The sequence below is a fragment of the Paroedura picta genome, chromosome 7 (genome assembly GCF_049243985.1).
Source record: "Paroedura picta isolate Pp20150507F chromosome 7, Ppicta_v3.0, whole genome shotgun sequence".
Classification (NCBI taxonomy): domain Eukaryota; kingdom Metazoa; phylum Chordata; class Lepidosauria; order Squamata; family Gekkonidae; genus Paroedura; species Paroedura picta.
The window spans coordinates 74,349,059-74,370,405 of record NC_135375.1 but is presented as its reverse complement, the minus strand read 5'-3'; the positions used below and the strand labels follow the sequence as shown (position 1 = coordinate 74,370,405).

General features: G+C 44.5%; 1 protein-coding gene across 4 annotated transcripts in view; it reads left to right on the top strand.

Moving 5' to 3' along the window:
* The window catches only part of BRD10 (bromodomain containing 10), a 58,093-nt gene that overhangs the window by 1,446 nt on the left and 35,300 nt on the right, over window positions 1-21,347 (top strand). The window lies entirely within an intron of this gene.

The window sequence follows — 21,347 nt, the reverse complement described above, 5'->3', positions numbered from 1 at the left end:
TAATGTGTAGCATCAGAAGGATTTGTTTTCATCTATGCTGCATATTATGTTTTTATTTATATGGTTGAATTTGTTTTTAAAAGAGGGGTGCCAAGCTTTAATGTTCTTAGGGTGTACAGGTTCTACTTTGAAAGTCTCATCAGGAATATATGAAGCTGGCTGTTATCAGAAATCAGGCTGAAAACTTTCTCAGGTTAGCATTCACATGGCTGAGGTAACTCTTAAAGTCTGAGTGACTGTAGACTAATTATAGTGCTAAAATATAAAGTACAAAATCAGATTTTAGGTTTAATATTTGGTTTGTAGCTTTTTTAAAAAGCAGTCTATGAACTGGGAATTGAAATTTGTAATCATGATTGGTGGCGGTGGAAAGTTCCGTAAAGCAGCCAACTCCTGTACAGTTTTCAAGGCAAGAAATAAACGGACGTGATTTGCCATTGCCTGCCTCTGCATAATAACTCTGGATTTCCTTACTGCTCTCCCATCTGAGTACTAACCAGGGCTCACTTTGCTTAGTTTCCAAAATCTGATGAGATTAGGCTAGCGAGAGCCATTAGGGTCAGTGCAAAATCATGACTACAGAATATAATATTATAGAGGAAAAGGATGTGCTTCTGTGTGGCATTATTGGTCATTTTGGAGAGAGCATATACATTAGTGGAATGTGGAACAGGAAAACTTGATTTTTCTCCTCTGTTTTGTGTCTAGTTAAGATAGCAGATATTTCTTATTTAATGCATCTTTTATTTACTTTCCCCACTGAAGTTGTGTGTTTGGTAAGTAAGCCAGTGATGCTTTCCACAAGTGTGCTGGAGTTTCTAAATAACTAGGTAACTACATGGGGCATAAGTAAGTAAAGTTGGCTTGGGCTTGTTTAAGTGCAAAAAGAGCTATAGAAGTGTAAGGTAATTATAGTTGTATAAGGTAAGATAGAATTTATTGCAGGATTTTCCTTGCTATTCACTGGACTAATCTTTGGCCATCCTTACAGGACTGTTGAAAATAGGGGCACAATTAGCTGTGCCGACAGCATTTTGTAGTATAGGACTGTTTCTAGTAACTGCATGCTTTTGTTACTTCTTGCTATTGCTATATCTGCTTTTCTCTGCAGTTAGCAAGCTGGTTGGTTACAGATACCACCACACACAAGATCAGTCTTTCCAGGCTAAATTTAAGGTACTGATTTGACCTTTAAAGCCCATCGTGCCAGTAACCTACATATATGAATGACCATCTCTCCTTGTATGAGCATGTATGCAACTCCATTCCTCACAGCAATTTCTTCTCTGTTTGTGCTCCTATAGAGATAAATACTCCTATAGAGTTTGTGGTGTCTGGATCTAGTTTTTCAATTCAGAGTCTTTGGAACAGGCTTGTACAGATGTAAATAGTGTCCCGTCTGTAATTGTTTAAGTATGTAAGGCTGTGTTGTTCCAGGGGGCTTTTCTTTTTTGTGGTAATTTATATTGGAAATAGATTACTGTTGTGATGGTAACATATAGTTTGTTTTATCATTATGTGTGTGCACCTGAGCATTTTATTGTATTTTATTGTAATCTGCCTTGGCTTGCTACAAAAAGAAAAGCGGAATAAGGATTTTAATAAAATCAATAACATACCCCTGCTAGCCCACAGATTGAAGTGCAACAGTGCAGAACGGTCCTTCTGCGTGTTGGTCCTCATGACATCTAGAAGGTGGACAATGTCTTAAGAAATCAGGATGATTTCATCATCACCATTGGCCTAATATTAAATAGACTCCACAGTGCTTATGCTAATTATATCAAAGCTGCAGAGATGTAAGAGTTTTGTAGTAATTATACCAAAGTCACCAAAGAGATGTAGGAGCTTTATGTATGAGGATGGATGGGTCAATTTAGGCAGCTGAATGTTAACTCATATAACAAAATTTCTTGCCAGCTAACCATAGTGGGGAGAGAGAATCCTACATGCTCCAGAAGTATTTCAGTCATTGAAAGAGAAAAAGTATTAAGTGTGTGTGTTTGGAGGGTATTGCTGGGTATTCAGTAGTAACACGGCCCTTGTAGATAGTTGGAACTGTAAATGTGGCTCTCTGCAATCCTAGGAGTACCACTGCAATATGAAGATAGAATACCAGCAGGGGGTTGAAGGCTGTCCAGTGTACGGCACTTATTTTAACATATATGACTGTCTGCCAACTGGACAGAAGTCATGGATGCATGCTCAGTGCAAGGGGATCCTGGTTCTCAGGGGATGAGTTCACATCCCTGAGAACAAAGTGACTGATGTGGAGAAGCAGAGTTAGGAACATGGATAAAACTCACAGGGGTTTATTAGATGACACTCCAAGAATGGCAGCCCCACTGCTGTTGGGGAACATGCGGGTCAAGTGAAAATAAGGCACCATACTGATGAAATGGGAAATGTTCCCTCAGAAGGGACCCTTTCTTCACTTAGTGTGAATAGGTATCCTTTCACACCAAGGAACCACCACTGGGCAGGGAGGAAGGGAATCTCTTGGTAGCTGGCAATTTGATCCTTAGATAGATGGGCTGCAAATCCATGTACTGATCACACAGTGACTTGCCTGCCTGGTTAGTGGACATTAAGCATGGTCTAGAGCAGCCTTCCTCTATTTTTTTATACTTGAGAAACCTCTGAAACATTCTTCAGGCACTGCGATTGTGCAGAATATGGTTGGGAAGTATAGTTGTATACACACCCCTTGGTGTGGTTGGGAAGCATAGTTGTATACACAAGGGGCCTCCCCTTCCCATTCTCTCCAGGCCCATTTTGGGTGAGAAGGCAGGTCAACATGGCCATATGTGGTTATATCACCCAATAAATGTTTGGCAAATTTAACATGTCTTTAATCCGCTCCTGCGGAGCGGATTAAATAAAGGAGTAAGGACTGACTGGGAGGAGTTAGGGCGGGACTTGTCTGGGATAAAAACTCGGAGGGTCCATCCAGGCCCCAGCAAAGCGCTGCTACCCATTGGCTGCTTCCCCCGGCTGGAGACTCACCACGCAGACTGCACTCGCAGCCAACGCGGTGTGTCCTCCGGCCATGGTACTCCTCCTCCTCCTTCTCCTGGTTGCAGGGGCGGCCTCGCCGCGTCATAGACGCGGTGAAGCCACTCCTGCGGCAAGGAGAAGCGACAGCCATCGTCCTGGGTCCGGCGAAACCACTCCACCTTCTCCCGGCCGCTAGAGCAGCCGGGAGAAGCCGCCGATAGCCTCCTCCTGATCCGCCCGCATGGCACCACCCGTCTGCATTTCAGCGAGGGACCTTGCCGCCTCCCCCCGCCCGCCCAAGATGGACCCGCTGCGTTCAGGAAGGGCCGGGGCGAAGAAAAGGGGAAAAGTCACCCTGGCCACCACTGAGGTCGGTTTCACCAACGGCCGTCTCTCCTCGGAGCGGCCCGATGCCTTTCCCCGTGCCCCAGCCGTGTGGTTATGAATTCCAGCCCTCAGCCGGCCTGCTCCCTCACTTTCAGCCCGCCGGCTGCCCGTCCGCGCTCCGACCAGCCTGCACAGGGGCAGGACGCACCAGAGGACGCTGCCCGGCCTGGCCCGCTTCCTCCATTACCGGCCGCCACTTCTGGCCACTGCGCCGCGCCCGCTCTCCTCCGCCCTGCCAACTGCGCCCCACGCCTATCAATGGCTCGGGAACGGCCGCGGCCAGCGCTAGCCCGCCCGCTTTCCCGCCATTGGGGACCAGCCGCCCCAGCACCGGCGGCTGCAGCATTGTCGCCGTTCCCGCATCCAGCGGCAGCCTGTTACTTCAGCTCTTGGCCCTGGCCCACGCGGCCGCCAACAGGCCGCGCCGCCACCCGCCGCCGCCAGCAACCCTACCTCCACTGTTGCCGCCACCCGACCTGGATGCACCCGCCACACCTTGCCATGAAGGGCCCACTGACCCAGTAAGCCTCCCCACCACACTGAGTGCTCCAGCTAGCGCCCGCTGTATTTATCCCACAGCGGGCTTATTTTCTAGTGTATATATAAAAATAAATTAACTCCCAGACATTTAGGAAACCCTTACAGGGCTATCAAGAAACCCCAGGGTTTCATAAAACCCTGGTTGAGAAAGCCTGATCTAGAGGCTGGTATACAGTACTGGGAAAGAGCCAGTGGTCATTGTACATGTTGGCATGACCATGTGTGGAAATGTAGTCATCATAGTAATCATCATAATCTTTAATAAGAATTAATAACAATAACATCTTTAAAACAGAATAGATACAGCAAAATATATAGCTCCCAACTAAATTCAGGTTTTGATTGGGGGAAGAGAGTTCCAATTTTTCCAATTCATAGCAGTGAGGCCCGGTGGACTGTATGCCTGGTGTAACAGGCTCTGTCTTGCAGACCCTGGGGAACTGATTAAGGTCCTGGAGGGCCCTGACCTCACCTGGTAGAGAATTCCACCAGGCTGGGGCCAAGGCCACAAAGGCCATGGCCCTGGTTGAGGTCAAGCTCACTTCCTTCATGCCAGGGATCCCAAACAAGTTTTGGTCCAAAGATCTTATTGACCTTTGGTGGGCATGGTGGAAAAAGCGGCCCCATAGATATTGCTGGTCCCAGATGGTTTAAGACTTTAAAGGTTAAGACTAAAACCTTGAACTTGATCTGGTCTCCAATCTGAAGCCTATGCAGCTGAGCAAGTGTGTCCCCATGAGGATCTGCGCTACTGCATTCTGAACCACTTGGAGTTTCCAGAACAGATTCAAAGGAAGCCCTGCATAGCTGCAGAAGTGTTCTCTAGAGGTGACTGTCACATGCATCAACCTGGGTAGAGCGCAAGCTGTTGTGTCTGGCACAGTTAGAAAAACGTTGGGAAAGTGGCATTCATGATCTGGGCCTCCATTGAGAGGGAGGTGCCAGAATCATACCTAGGATCTTGACAGAAGGCACTTTTGGAAATTGGACACCATCACAAGTTGGGAGGTGTGCCAGCTGCCTCTCTACATGCTGACCCAGCCAGAGGAACTTGGTCTTGGCTGGATCCAACTGTATAAACATTAAACTGACCAACCTGTAACTTTCAGAATCTCTGGGGTTTACATTAGCTACCTTCCAGTCCTTGGGGATGGAGGCAGATTTTAGTGATAGATTAGGCTTGCAACTTTCATCCTGAGGTACTGCAGGGCTCAAATAGGTCTAATGCTTTTTAATTAGTTCATTTATGATTTGTAGTTGGGAGTAAGCAGTGAAGTGGCTTAGTGCAGATGATACTAAGTTGCACAGGAACATGAGAATCAGGGAGGACTGTGAGACACTCCATAGAGATCTGCCAAGGCTAAACAAGTGGGCATCCACGTGGCAAATGAAGTTCAGTGTGAGCAAGTGCAAAGTAATGCATGTTGGAGCCAGTATCCTAGCTATAAATACACATTGATGGGATTTGAACTAGCAGATCTTGGAGTCATGGTAGATAGCTCCCTGAAAATGTTGACTCAGTGTACAACTGCTGGGGATTATTAGGAAGAGGACTAAAAACAAATCAACTAGTATCATAGTGCCCCTATATAAAACTATGGCGTGGCCTAATTCAGGATACTATGTACAGTTCTGAACACCTCAAAAAATATATCACTGCAAAAGGCACTACAAAGGGCAACTAAAATAATTAGGGGTCTGGAACGCTTTCCCAATGAAGAAAAGTTAGAGGCTAGGGTTCTTTAGCTTTGAGAAATGACATTTGCGGAGTGACTTATTTATTTATTGGATTTTTATTTATTTATTTATTTATTTATTTATTTATTATTTATTTATTTATATTTTTATACCGCCCTTCCCTACGGCTCAGGGCGGTTTACATAAAACATTTTTGAACATTCACATAGAACACTATCAAAATCAATATCAAAAATCAATATAACAATAACAACAAAATATCAACTGGAACAATTAGAACGACACTTCAACAATAACTTGACAATCCCTCAGTCGGTTCGTTCCCTCAGTCTGGGGGGCACCTGTAGGTGTTATTGCTCAGTCAGCCCCACCAAATGCCTGGTGGAAGAGCTCCTTTTTGTAGGCCCTGCGGAATTGTGGAAGTTCCGGCAGGGCCCTGATCTCTTCGGGGAGCTCATTCCACCAGGTGGTTCCAGGTAGGGCGCTAGTAGTTTGGCTTGGCAGAGGTGGTAAAATGCCAGCCGTGCTACCTTCGTGACCTGGGCTTCCATTGTAAGGGAAGCATCCAGGATCACGCCCAGGTTTCTGGCGGAGTGAGTCGCTAGGAGCTGCACACCATCCAGGATGGGCAGGCGCGCTTCCTCCCATGGTCCCTTCCTACCCAAACACAGGACCTCCGTCTTTGCAGGATTGCAGGACGACTCTGCTTGATCCATTTTGTCACTGCCTCCAGGCATCTGGCTAAAGATTCTGGGGGGAAGTCAGGGCAGTCATCCATCAGGAGGAAGAGCTGGGTGTCATCTGCGTATTGATGGCAACCCAGCCCAAACCTCTGCACCAGCTGAGCAAGAGGGTGCATGAAGATATTAAATAGGATAGGAGAGAGCACTGTTCCTTGTGGGACTCCATATGTGAGCTGGTGACAGCTAGATACTCTCCTATTGCTACCCTCTGTCCGCAACCCTGGAGGAAGGAGATCAGCCATTTGAGGGCTGTCCCCCGTATCCCAGCGTCGGCAAGGCGGTGAGCTAGGAGCTCATGATCGTGTCAAACGCTGCCGACAGGTCTAATAGTATCAGCAGCGCTGGCCCGCCTCGGTCCAGTTGGCGGCGGAGGTCATCCGTCAGGGCGACTAGCGCTGTCTCCACCCCATGGCCAGGCCGGAAGCCCGACTGAAATGGATCAAGGGCTGAAGTTTCTTCCAGGAATGCTGATATTTGGCCCGCAGCAGCCCTTTCAACCAACTTCCCCAGAAACACCGGATTTGAGACGGGGCGGTAGTTGTCAGGCTCCTGTGGAGCTAAGGATGGTTTTTTGAGCAACGGGCGTACCACTGCCTCTTTTAATCCCTCCCCTTTAATCACTTAATCACTTAATCACTCCCCTTAATCACTCCCCGAAGGCTCGTGGCAGGTTACAGAATATAATACTTGATAGAGGTTAACAAAATTATGCATAACTTGTGGGCTTTCAATGTAATAGCAGTGGATGGAGAACAGATAAAATGAAATATTTTTGCACCCAAAGGGTAATTAACACAGAGTTCACTGACACAGGAAATGATGGCAGCTACAAGCTTAGACAGCTTCAAGTGGGGACTGGCTAAACATATGGAGCAGAGATCCATCAGTGGCTATTAGCCACAAGATTTAGCTGGAACTATGTCTGGAGCAGTGATGCCCTGTCTTCTTTGTGTTTTTGAGGAGTATATTGGGAGGGCTTCAGGAGTTCTGGGCCTGTTGTAGAATCTCCTGACGGTACCTGGATATTGGTAATGGTTTGACAGAGTGTTGGACTGGATGGACCATTGACCTGATCTAGCATGGCTTTTCTTATGTTCTCATGTTTAGCAGTGTGCCTGATTCATTGCATGAACTTGTAGCCAAGTTCATTGTGAATATGTAGCCAACATATGCAGTAATTTCCATCAGCTGCCATGTAGTTATTATGCCCATAAACACCATATTCTTTTTCTGTATGACTGAGAATTCAGTGTTGAGTTTCAAAATGCTTTTCCATCTGAAAGAGGCTAAATATGCAATGGTAAAAAGGGCCTTTGCCCAAAGTGGGGAGAAAGGAGATTGAAATATCTGTTTTGGTTTGTGCATATGACAGACATACAAATGTCCAATACACTTATGTACCATAAACTGACTATGTATTCACATCTTCATTAGCAATATTGAAGTGAGCCAGTTTGGTTGTAGTGGTTGTAGTGGTTAGGATTGCGAACTTCTAATCTGGCGAGCCGGGTTTGATTCCACGCTCCCCCACATGCAACCAGCTGGGTGACCTTGGGCTCATAATGGCACTGATAAAGCTGCTTTGACCGAGCAGTAATATCAGGGCACTCTCAGCCTCACCTACCTCACAGGGTGTCTGTTGTGGGGGAGAGAAAAGGGAAGGTGATTGTAAGCAGCTTTGAGACTCCTTCGGATAGAGAAAAGCGGCATATAAGAACCAATTCTTCTTCTTCTTCACTGGATACAATGCTACCATAGCTCTAGAAATACCCTTTGTTTGTAATAATGATAAAACTTACATTAAAAGAAAGCCCTTTAAGCAAGTTTTTAATAACCATGATGTGACAGGACACAAAAGTTTGTTTCTACACAGATCCTGACTAATAAAGGGTTAACACCAGGTGGAGTCAGTGTATTGGAGTGACATGCTTAAAAGGGGCAGGGCAAGGGTTAAAGGGGAAAAGCTAGTCTGAAAGGTGACTCAAGTAATGGACACTCCTACAAGAGAGCTTAAGGAGGAAAATCTGGATTCAGTTGAGAAAGTACAACTCTCCCAGTAAACATCCAACACTCCAATACTTGCAAGAAACCTTCTTAAATTGCTATAACAGAGTCTGCTTCACAATTCAGGCATGTTGTAAGGTAAATGTAAAGGTATCCCCTGTGCAACACCAGGTCATGTCTGACCCTTGGGGTGATGCCATCTAGTGTTTTCATGGCAGACTCAATACGGGGTGGTTTGCCAGTGCCTTCTCCAGTCATTACTGTTTACCCCCAGCAAGCTGGTTACTCATTTTACTAACCTCGGAAGGATGGAAGGCTGAGTCAACCTTGAGCCAGCTGCTGGGATTGAACTCCCAGCCTCATGGGCAGAGCTTCGGACTGCATGTCTGCTGCCTTACCACTCTGCACCACAAGAGGCTCTAGGCGTGTTGTACTGAAACTTTATTTAAGAACATCAATCAATTTAGTAAAGTTCAGTTTCTTATTGTTATTCTCTCTTATCTCTGGTCTAGCCTCTGAGCTAAAATTGTGGTCTGTCAGAAAGAAGGCACATTATTTCTGGCAGCTGGTTCATAAATGTTTTTCTCTTATGTGGAACAATTTGAGAAACATCCTTATCCATGGTTCCTCTATATGTTTGTGAAACAGCCTGGGAGGTGGAACATGTCCAGCTGTCCAAGTTGGAATAGGGCCAATCAGGGTGCAAAGCTGGCTGCACCCTAATTGGCCCTGTCCCTGCAGCTCCCACCCTTTGTTCCTGGACTCTAGCCTCTTTGCTCTCAGATGCACCTCAGTGCCTGGAGCCAGCATCAGATAAGGGGAGAGGGCCCTGGGCAAAGGATCTGGTGGAGGGCCTGCTAATGAGGGCCTCCCGGCCTGCTGACTGCCTGCTAAGGAGCTCCGTCCCAGGCCTGCTAACGAGCTGGCCAGCCCCCTGTCCACCCCACTTGATCCGGCTGCAAGCTGCAGCCCAAAGCCTCCTTTGGTGATCCAAGGAAGTCAGCATGGATTTGTCTCCAACAGGTCCTGCCAGACCAACCTAGTTTCCTTTTTTGACCAAGTAACAGGTTTGCTGGATTGGGGAAATTTGGTTGATGTCATTTACTTGGATTTTAGTAAAGCTTTTGACAAGGTTCCCCATGATGTTCTGATGGATAAGTTGAAGGACTGCAATCTGGATTTTCAGATCGTTAGGTGGATAGGGAATTGGTTAGAGAACCGCACTCAAAGAGTTGTTGACAATGGTGTTTCATCAGACTGGAGAGAGGTGAGTAGCGGGGTACCTCAGGGTTCGGTGCTCGGCCCGGTACTTTTTAACATATTTATTAATGATCTAGATGAGGGGGTGGAGGGACTACTCATCAAGTTTGCAGATGACACCAAATTGGGAGGACTGGCAAATACTCCGGAAGATAGAGACAGAGTTCAACGAGATCTGACCACAATGGAAAAATGGGCAAATGAGAACAAGATGCAATTTAATAAAGATAAGTGTAAAGTTCTGCATCTGGGTCAGAAAAATGAAAAGCATGCCTACTGGATGGGGGATACGCTTCTAGGTAGCACTGTGTGTGAACGAGACCTTGGGGTACTTGTGGATTGTAAACTAAACATGAGCAGGCAGTGTGATGCAGCGGTAAAAAAGGCAAATGCCATTTTGGGCTGTATCAACAGAGGCATCACATCAAAATCACAAGATGTCATAGTCCCATTGTATACGGCACTGGTCAGACCACACCTGGAGTACTGTGTGCAGTTCTGGAGGCCTCACTTCAAGAAAGACATCGATAAAATTGAAAGGGTACAGAGGAGAGCGATGAAGATGATCTGGGGCCAAGGGACCAAGCCCTATGAAGATAGGTTGAGGGACTTGGGAATGTTCAGCCTGGAGAAAAGGAGGTTGAGAGGGGACATGATAGCCCTCTTTAAGTATTTGAAAGGTTGTCACTTGGAGGAGGGCAGGATGCTGTTTCTGCTGGCTGCAGAGGAAAGGACACGCAGTAATGGGTTTAAACTTCAAGTACAACGATATAGGCTAGATATCAGGAAAAAGTTTTTCACAGTCAGAGTTGTTCAGCAGTGGAATAGGCTGCCTAAAGAGGTGGTGAGCGCCCCCTCACTGGAAATCTTCAAGCAAAGGTTGGATACACACTTTTCTTGGATGCTTTAGGATGCTTAGGGCTGATCCTGCGTTGAGCAGGGGGTTGGACTAGATGGCCTGTATGGCCCCTTCCAACTCTATGATTCTATGATTCTATGATTCTAAGCTGCCTGGCCAGGGGAGAGAACCATTTCAAGGCCCATTCTTACGAACGGTCTTTGAAGCTGGTTTCAAATATAACATGTTACCAGGCTGACCAGCAAAAACAAGAGAGAAAAGATTAGGGAACTTCCATATTCTTCATGAAGACAACATTGTGTGTCTTAGTTCCCTGTCCCCTTCCATCATATTTGGTACAAAAGAACTTTGTCATACATGATTCAGTCTTAGGAGAGCTGAGACTCTTTATATGATTTATTTTATTTTATTTATTTGTTTTCTAGGCTGCCCCCTCTTGGGGCATCTTACAACTTCATAGATAAAAAACACAAATACATTACAAATATATTAAACCTAAAATATTTGTTTTAAATTTTTTTACACTGACTAGACACTTGCCCCATCCATTGACTCTCCCTGATGAGCCAAGGCACACAGCAGATGGAATTTCAGTTTCTGAGCCATCTTGAATGAGGGCAGGTAGCTTAGGCAGTCACCCATGTGAGGGACTAGGCAGGGGGCCCATATAGATGGTGTGGGTGCAGTCCTTGGCCTCAACCAAATGCCTGGTGGAAGAGTGCCATTTTACAGACCTTTTGGAACTTCGGGTTTTCACTGGCAGCTCATTTCCACCAGGTTGGAACCAGGGCTGAAAAGACATGGCTCTGGTCAAGGCCAAGCATATCTCTCTGGAGTCAAGGACCACCACCAAGTTAAAATTTGCTCTGCAGAGTGTCCTTCGGGGGGTTGTATATAGAGATCCCTCAGGTACCCAAGTCCCAGATCACATAAATCCTTAAAAGTTAAAATCAACACCTTTAACCTGATCCAAAACTCAACTGGCAACCAGTACAGCTACTGTAGAACAGGTTGAATGGGGCTCTCCATGGGGTCCTTGTAAGGACCTGAGCAGCCGCATTCTGTACCAGTTCTAATTTCTGGGTCAGGAATAAGGGAAGGCTGTCATAGAGTGAGTTACAGTAATCTAGCCTGGAAGTGACTGTCACATGCATCACCATGGGTAGGTGTTTTGAGGCTAGGTAGGTGTACCTGGCTACCAGCGTAGGTGGAAAAACATCTGGTGAGTTACTCTAGTGACTTGTGCCTCCATATTCTGGCAGGCATCTAGGATCACCCCCAGATTCCTGATGGTCTGTCCAACCTGTAGCTGCACCCTATCAAGTCAGGGAGACACACTTCCTTATATGAACCTTTCCTACCTAGCCATAGGATTTTCAGGGGGTTAAGCTTCAGGCGGCTTTGCTGGAGCAACCCAGTCACGGCTCCCAGACACCTGACCAGAGATTTGGGGGTATTCACCCAGCCGCTTATTAACATCCTAACACATAACCTGAGATAAGCTGGCCTAGAGGGTGCATAAAGATGCTGAAAAGTATCAGGGAGAGAATTGTGCCTTCCAGAACCTCGCATTGGAGTTCATAGTGGCATAACTGTTCCTCGCCAACAGCAACCCTCTGTATCTGATCTTGGAAAAAGGAGACCAGCTGCTGAAGAGCTGTCCCCCATATCTCCATGTTGGTGAGTGGTGAGCTAGCATGGTCTTCTACGTCAAACACCATGATGATCTTTAAACCGCCCGTGGCGCCATGGGCGCCACGGACTATATAATTCGGTAAGGGGGGTAGAGGTGGGATTAGTCCGTGATGAGGAAGGGTCCGGATTGGACCCTTCCTCACGATAGACAATCGGAGGGACCAATCGGCAGGCGCGAAGCGCCTGCCGATTGGCCCCTCCGATTCCCAGCTCCAGGAACTGCGAGCCGCGCGCAGCGTGGCTCGCAGTTCTTCCCGGTCAGGGCGCCGACCCAGGGAGCCCCCGATTCCCAGCTGAAGGAATTGCGAGCCGCGCACAGCGCGGCTCGCAGTTCCTCCCGGCCTGATGCGGTGAGAGGCGCAAAGCGCCTCTCGCCGCGTCAGCCCGCCGCCAACGAGACGAGCTTGCCCTAGCGCCTGCTGCATTCCCCTGCAGCGGGCTTGATTACTAGTATCTAATAATACCTCAGGTTAGTTGTCTTCAGAGGTCGTCAGAGCAACCAGTACCATCTCCACCCCATGGCCAGGCATGAAGCTAGACTGAAATGGGTCCATTACCAAAGCTTCATCCAGGTATGCCTTTAATTGGTCTGCAGCCACCTGCTCAACCATCTTCCCCTGAAACTCAAGCTTTGAGATGGCAACGTAACTGGCAGGGTCCTGCGTATCCAGAGATGTTCTTTTCAATGGGGAGCAACTCACTGCCTCCTTTAGCCTGCCTGAAAACATCCTTTATAATAGGAACCTGTAGATTATTTCCCAAAGAGGCCTCCTGATCTGCTTCCTGCCTGATTTAAGGAGCCATGAGATACGAGGATCTAAGGAACAGGTGGTTGACCTAATTGAAGTAAGCAGCCTGTCCACCTCAGTTTGCAAAAACTCCATGAAGCCTGCAAAGCATTCATCTGAAGGTGGCCAAGGGGCCTCCAGTCCTCTTACTGTATTAAGCATATAGGGTATAAATATTTAAAATTAATAAAATGTTATAAACCTTACCTAATGTGAACCATTTTTGCCTTCCATGTTATTTACAAGCCATCAGATTTCCCTACATTATAGTTATCCAATGGTAGGACATCTGAAGGACTTCTGAACTGTTGTCTCCTTCTATGATGCCATCGCATTGTGCACACGAAGGAAAAGAATAAATGTATGGGTTTAAAGGAAATTATGCTAGGTTTCCATATGTTCTGTATTACCAGCTGGTTAGCCAAGACTTACTTTGTCACTTATGAATATACCTCTCATAATTCCCAATGTGTTCTATTAAGAACTTGACTTCTAGCATGCTTGAAAGCATCTGTTGGTTTGAACCTCTCAGCCATAATGTATTGTTAGGAGAACTCTCTTGCAATATGTTCTCGTTTTGTAGTCATTTGCATTTGATGATTATACTAGTACTAGAAAATAAATATTTGGTATTTTAGTATTAAACGTCTTGGAGTTTGTGGGACCCTTTTAATATTTAAATAACATTTTAAAAGCTAATTGTATGAGTTACAAAACCTGAAAAATACTTAAAAGTATATTATTTTTATGATAATTACAAGAACAAAGATTGTCTTATAGCAGTGCTAAGCACTTAATTGCAAGGAAAATGTCTGCAAGTTGTTTAATTACTATTTGATTGGTGCTCTTTATGCTATTTCAAAGAATACACTTTTGGTCCTACAATCTGAGACTATAGTATTAGTAACTACTACCACAACTTTTTATAAATTCAACTATTAAAGATGCCACCCTACCTTATTTGAGCTTCATAATATAGAATTTCATGCCAGGCTTCATGCTTATGTCACATAATGCATACTTTTTAAAATATGACTTACCTATTGTAGTACTCTGTTTACTCTAAAGCCATCTACACTGATGTTATCAGAACTGGTAAGCAGCAAACATGCATTTGTGGGTAGGTTGTTGTAGTTAGGTGTGAAGTCGTGTCCGACCCATCGCGACCCCATGGACAATGATCCTCCAGGCCTTCCAGTCCTCTACCATTCCCCAGAGTCCATTTAAGTTTCCACCTACTGCTTCAGTGACTCCATGCAGCCACCTCATTCTCTGTCGTCCCCTTCTTCTTTTGCCCTCGATCGCTCCCAGCACTAGGCTCTTCTCCAGGGAGTCCTTCCTTCTCATGAGGTGGCCAGAGTATTTGAGTTTCATCTTCAGGATCTGGCCTTCTAAGGAGCAGTCAGGGCTGATCTCCTCTAGGACTGACAGGTTTGTTCGCCTTGCAGTCCAAGGGACTCGCAAGAGTCTTCTCCAGCACCAGAGTTCAAAAGCCTCAATTCTTTGACGCTCGGCCTTCCTTATGGTCCAACTTTTGCAGCCATACATTGCAACTGGGAATACCATAGCCTTGACTAAACACACTTTTGTTGGCAGGGTGATGTATTTGCTTTTTAGGATGCTGTCTAGATTTGCCATAGCTTTCCTCCCCAGGAGCAAGCGTCTTTTAATTTCTTTGCTGCAGTCCCCATCTGCAGTGATTTTGGAGCCCAGGAAAATAAAATCTGTCACTATGGGTAAGTACAGGGAGATATTTGCATGCAGTAGCATGCTGGCATTCTCAAGGTGAACTGTGGGAAAGAGGTGCATGATGTTTCCAGGGTCTGAAGTTAAAGAAGAGAAAAAATGGTTTTCTGTAGATCATCTGGGAGCTCAAAGGTAAGAAGATACATATAAACACTCATGAAGCTACTTTATACTGAATCAGATCCTTGGTCCTTCAAAGTCAGTCTGATTTACACAGACTGGCATCTGCTGCCATATATTTGAGCTGGAAAAGCCAGGGATTGAATATGGGACCTTCTGCATGCCAAGCAGATCCTCTATCACTGAACCACAGCCCCTCCCCACACACCAGCCAAAAAGAGTTTTCACTTCCAAGTGAATATCCCCAGTGAAGAGGTGCATTTGAATCAGGGTCTTTTCAGTTGAGTCTAAAGCCACTTATTGCACTAGAGCCATTAATCAGTTCTTCAAATGAATACATCACTGTTCCATGGTCTTACCTTCTCATGGCAATTAAATAAAATTTTGGCTCCTGTACTAAAAGGGTGGTTAAAGCTAATAATTCTATTTCACTTATATTTAAATGAAAATAATGACATAATACCCATTTACACCATGATTTATAAATTTAAATCATACAAATATAAAACATGCCAAATTAAGGCAGCACTTTGGGTGCAAACTATTAACTCTTTTATTATGCAACTTTACAGTTACATCAATGTTTTTACTAAATGTTTTTACTAAATTAAATGTTTTTAAAATGTTTTTACTAAATTATAAATTTAGTAAATTTAACTAAATAACAAATATACAACATTATATTAAGAAAACAATAAATGGGGGGAGACAAAAATAAAACAAGAAACATGTCAAACAAAACAAGACAAATAAAATAGTGAAGTTTCTGGCTTTCCTAAATGGGAGATAACTCATGTTTCTCAAAGGCTATCCAGCTGAATTTTTTCCTGTCAGATTTTGGGCTGAAAATTTCCTGGCTTATTTTTAAGGGTACCTTTCTGTTGAACACAATTAAAAAATATTGATGAAGGTCAATTTGATCAATAAAGAAAAGAAAAAATGTGATAAAAATTACATTAATGTAACTTTGTTTTAGTGAATAAACTATATTTATTTTAAAATTCTATTTTGAGAAAAGTGTGTGGAAATTAAAAATTTGTTCACAGTTAATGTTACAGTTCTTGCAAAAGGAAAATATTGTGTTTTAAGTTCCACAACAGAGTCATGAACTGAGGACACTTTGTATATCAACTTTATTATATACCAATTTTAGTGGATAGTTGCTTGTTATAAATATATTTTGGTATTATAAATATATTTTGGTATTTGTATCTGATAAAATACATATAAATATTAATATGTAATGTTCTTAGTTTGCTATGACAGTGACTCAAACAAAACTGCAGATCTGATATTTGTCTTTCTTGGAATGATATCAGGTAATAGTGCCCACAAAGGGAACTAATTATCAATCATTAGAACTGTGATTGAAAAATGGAGAGATTTCAAGAAATGCATTTATAAACAGGAAGAAAGAGTATACTATATCTTAGGAAAGAGAAGTAGACCCCATATTTTGAGAAATTCCCCCTTTCCTGCTTCAGTAACTGTTATTTTCCACAAAGGAGGTCACTATTTTTGTACAAAAATGTTTTCTAAAAGTACCAGCTGATGCACAGTGGAAAGTATCTTAGAATAGCCATCAGGTGTCCATTCTGATGAGAATTTTTTTTATGGTGGATATTTAGGAAGAGGTTAATAGAAAAGTGTGAGGTATTATAGATACATAAAATTTCCAGTAATGTCAAAGGGTGAGGGTTTTTAAAAATCATTTAAATGTTGAAATATATATTAGCTCACTGAATAACTTGCTTTACCCTTTACAGAATATAAAATGCATTATGTAAAGCTCAGTGCAGAAACAAAGCAAAAATCCGTAGTCCCAGTCACTAGATGTAACAATCTCATTATTAGTGTATATATCACAAGAAACGTTCTCTTTCAAACAGCTTTCAGCTCTGCAAAAACTAGTGTTTCAGTAGATCTGGTTGTTAAAGTAAACATTACTATACCAGAAAACTCTTGTTTGTTTTTTTAATTTATTTATTAGATTTCTATACCACCCTCCCGTATGGCTCAGGCCAGTTTGCATGAAACATTGAGGGGGTTACATGAATCATTGTGGGCATATATCACAATCTTTATAAAACTTTCGCTGTATTCATATTTGGCTAAGGGCTAAGTGGGCGGAGAGTAGGTGGGGCCTGTCTGGGTGAGGGGCCAATTGGAAGGCATGAAGCCCCTCACCAGGACAGACAGCAGTTCTAGCCAATCGGGTGAGGGCATAATCTAGGCTCTCACCAGCACAGGCCAGAAAGGCTTTTAGGCCCTCTCCAGGACAGGCTTTGAGGCCGTCACCAGGACAGGCCAGAAAGGCTTATAGGCCCTTACCTGGACAGGCCAAAATGCTACGGGGAAGCGGCAGGACACTGTGAGTAAAGACAGAGGCCTTCCCCTCGGGCCTAGAAGCACACCTGGGGCCTCAAAGAGGCACGGAAGGCCACACTCACGAACAGGCTTTGAATCTAGAAGAAGAGTTCTTATATGCCGCTTTTCCCTACCCGAAGAAGGCTTACAGTCCGCACTCCTAACCACTACACCAAACTGGCTCTAGTCTTTAAACCGTTCCGCGGAAGCGGTAGAAATAAAGCCGTAAGGGCCCTTGAGGTGGGCCCTGTCCGGGATGGGGAAGGGTGGCCATTGGGTATCTGGGGGGGGACCAGCAGATGTAGGGTCAGTCAGCCTCAAGCGAATGCCTAGTGGAGGAACTCCCTTTTGCAGGCCCTGCGGAATTGTGGAAGTTCAGGCAGGACTCTGATCTCTTCAGGGAGCTCACTCCACCAGGTGGGGGCCTTGTTGAGGTCCGATGTGCTTCTTTGGGGCCAGGAATAACAAGCCAGTTGGCGGTGGCAGAGAGTAGGGATATAGGCAGAGATGGTCTCTCAGATACATGTGGCCCAGACCGCATATGGCCTTGAAAGTAATTACCAAAACCTTAAGCCTAATCTGGAATCCGAATGGGAGCCAGCTGAGTTGTTGGATTACAGGTCAGATGTGGAATCTCCACGGTGTATTTGTTAGGATCCTGGGTGCGGCATTCTGAACCACCCCTGATTAAGGATAAGGGTGAAACTGCATGGTGAGTTGCAGAAGTCCAGTCTAGGGGTCACTGTTGCATAGATCACTGTGGCTAGGTGTTCTGGGGCGTAGGTGGCTTGGCGTAGGTGGTAGAGGGCCTGCTGCACTATTCAATTCTAGACCCATCTCAGTCAGGTTTCAGGCAGCTCTGCGCTCAGCTACCACCAACCAGCTAAGGATCATTAGCCTAAAAGAAGCTAGAGCCTTCTCTGTCCTGGCCCCCATCTGGTGTAATGAGCTCCTGGAGGAGATCGGGGCCCTGACAGAGCTAAAACAGTTCTGCAGGGCCTGCAAAAGGGAGCTCTTCCACCAGGCATTTGGTTGAAGGCTGACTGGAATCAATAACATCTGAAGGGCCCCTGAACCCATATACCTGAGCCATGGACCTGTTGAACTGTTATGAATTTGACTGGATGACACTGGATCTGGCCCATTTCCAGAGTACAGCAGCTCTGCATGGACGTTAAAGTAAGAATTAATAGTCTAGAGCAGTCATCCCCAACCTTTTTATCACCGGGGACCACTCAGAGCCGGGGACTACTCAACGCCTTTTACTGAGGCCCGGTGGGGGGGGTAGTTTACTCCTCTACTCTCAACCACTGTCCTAACGCTCTCTGATTGCTATGGTAATGTTTAAACATCCCTTCAAAATAAGATACAGACACTCCACAACAATGAACATAAGGAACATTTTATTTTCATGGAAATTTTAACTCATGGCAATGACAAATCAATGGGAACCCTGAGCTTGTTTCTCTGCAACGAGATAGTCCCATCTGGGAGTGATGGGAGACAATGACACCCGAAGTGTGTTGTAAAGGGCCGGGGGGGTGGGGGGAGAGAAGCTTCATTCGGGGCCCACCTCCAATTAGTCAAAGGACCACATGTGGTCTGCAGCCCACAGGTTGGGGATTGCTAGTCTAGAGAACTGTAGTGTCCAGGCAGCAACCATGTCTAGCAGACAGGCAGTGTATCTGGAAGTGCATTGGGTGCGCGGTATACCAACCAGATAGCCACGCTCTTGGTTGAGCCCTACCTGAGGCCAACGCATTAAATTTCTGTAACTGATCATGCAGGGAGAGCCCCGAAGGTGAAATACTCATGGATTAGGATTGCCACTCCCCCTATCCACATCACAGTTTGTGAATACACAGTCTGGAGAACACAGCAGGGGCTAGTTCTTTAAGGGCAACTGATTCACCTTTCCTGACCAGGTTTCCATCAAACACATGGGGTCCACCCCCTGTTCTGCAAAATACGCTTGCAGAGTGGAGGCTTTGTTGTTAATTGACCTGGCATTGTACAGCATCAGTGTCGGTGGGGGACCGTTCACCTTTGCCTCAACCCTAGTGGCCCGAGAGATGAGGCAGTGGATTGAACAGGCTCAAACATGATCCCTTTTTTTGTCCAACCTCCTCCCACTGCTGTCTCTGCCTTCTTCCCCTTATTATTGGTATCCCTGACTCCCTTGAGTCCCCCATGTAGTTACTTTACTCTTAATTATGCCCAATGATTAAGGGCTGTCCATGTCTGGTGTTTTGTTCCTGCTTGCCATGGACAACTCTCCCTTGGGGTTACTAATTGTTTATTTTCTAGGGTTCTTGTACCCTGCCTTCTTGCTTGAGTTGGTATGGATTTGGGTTTGGTGGTTTGACTTGGGTTTGACTTGGGTTTGGTAGTTTCAATTGAGTTGGGTATTTGATTCCCCAGTCATCTGCTATGACATCTCAGGGCTACCCAGTGTGTTGTTGTTGTTTTATTACTTAGGATGCCTTACACATTGTCTATTAGCTCCTGTTCAGGTAGAGGGAGAGGGCGCTTATTTAGATTAGATTTTATTCCAGCAATTAGGTGGGTACATATGAGGAGTTGTGGCAGCTGGGTTGTTTGGGGATTTATTATTGGTTAGAGAATTAATTGGTTGGGGGTTAATTATTTAATTAGAGTAGTTAATTAAAATATAGTCAATTAATAACAATCAGTTAGGAGATTAGTTATTTGATTGGTTAACAATTGATATTTGTGGTTGCTTTGGGTGTTCTTTATTGTATTTACTTAGCTAATTGGTTGTTGATTTAGAATCTTTGAATTGGTGCTTTGGAGAGAGCTGGATGGGATCCAGGGTTGCTAGGGGAGTTCTGGTGGTTGGGTGGTTTCCCCGCACATGGTTTCTTCTAAGGAACATCAACATCACATATCTAGGTATGGACAGAATGGTAGAACATCTTCATATGCAGAATGTCCCAGTTCAGTCTCCAGAATCTCCAGCTGAAAGGATCATGTCATGTGAAAGCTCTTCATATGACACGCTGTAGAATAGCCACAAGTAAGAGTAGACAATACTGGTGCTGATGGCACAGTGGTTTGATTCAGAGCAAGTCATCTTTGTGTATCTATATGATTTACAGTCTTGCAAAGGGGTAAACCTGAGGCAAGTCTCCTTCTTCCTCACTGCCTCAGTGACTAGCTCTGATGCTTCAAAGGCTGTTTTAGTATTTGATTACAAACAAGGCTGACGCGTTTGTTGCATTTACTGGTACTCGTGTACTCGTGCACTCCTCTACTACTGGTCAGTGCTGTTATATAGTCAAAATATAGAACCTAATGCAAGATGAAATAAGGTAAGCAGACACAAGGGGAAATTATTAAGTCATTTAGATTAGATTTAGTTATTATCATCTGTAATAAATGGTGGGATATATAAAATATTGGACCTAGAAATGACAGGTTCCTGTAGAGACCTAACTGAGAAGTAAGCTTGTCACTGTCTGAGACTAGAAATCCACTGCCAGCAGTAAGAGAAGAGCTCAACTCTCAATAGGAGGAAATTCTGTTTAAGCGAAAAAGTTGTTTCTTTTCTTTAAATAATTCAGTTTGTCACATGGAACAAAATACCACAAAGTTTAGAATTAATGTTTTGTGTGTCAAGGTTTTAAATCATATTGTACATTATATTTTACTGAGGGCCATAAAAGAACATGCTCCTGCTCAAAGAAATTTTCCCTCTACATTTCAGTAGCATGAAGATGTTGGGATAGGTGGGCAAGGGGAGGCAAAGTTAATGGATTAATATGATCAAGTGCAGTTATATATGCTTAGAATTTTTTTTAGTTGAGGTCTTGATAGCTGCTAATAAAAACTGAAAAAATACTTTATGATCACATTAAGGTTGCAACACTTGGGTTTCATATGTGTGTCTTAAAGCATAAATTTAGTTTCTTACTGTGCAAAATGCATAAATGGAAACCAGTTTCAGAAATCCAAGTTCCTTGTTCAGAAAAAGTTATTCCTAGGAGCTTATAATGTAAAACCCACATGTTTAAAAAAGTGAAAAGCACTTTCTGCTGTGGATAATTACATGGTCCTAGTACATACAGCAGTACCACTTGAAGTATAGCTTTATTCATTTTAATTCACCTTTTTATAAGTTTT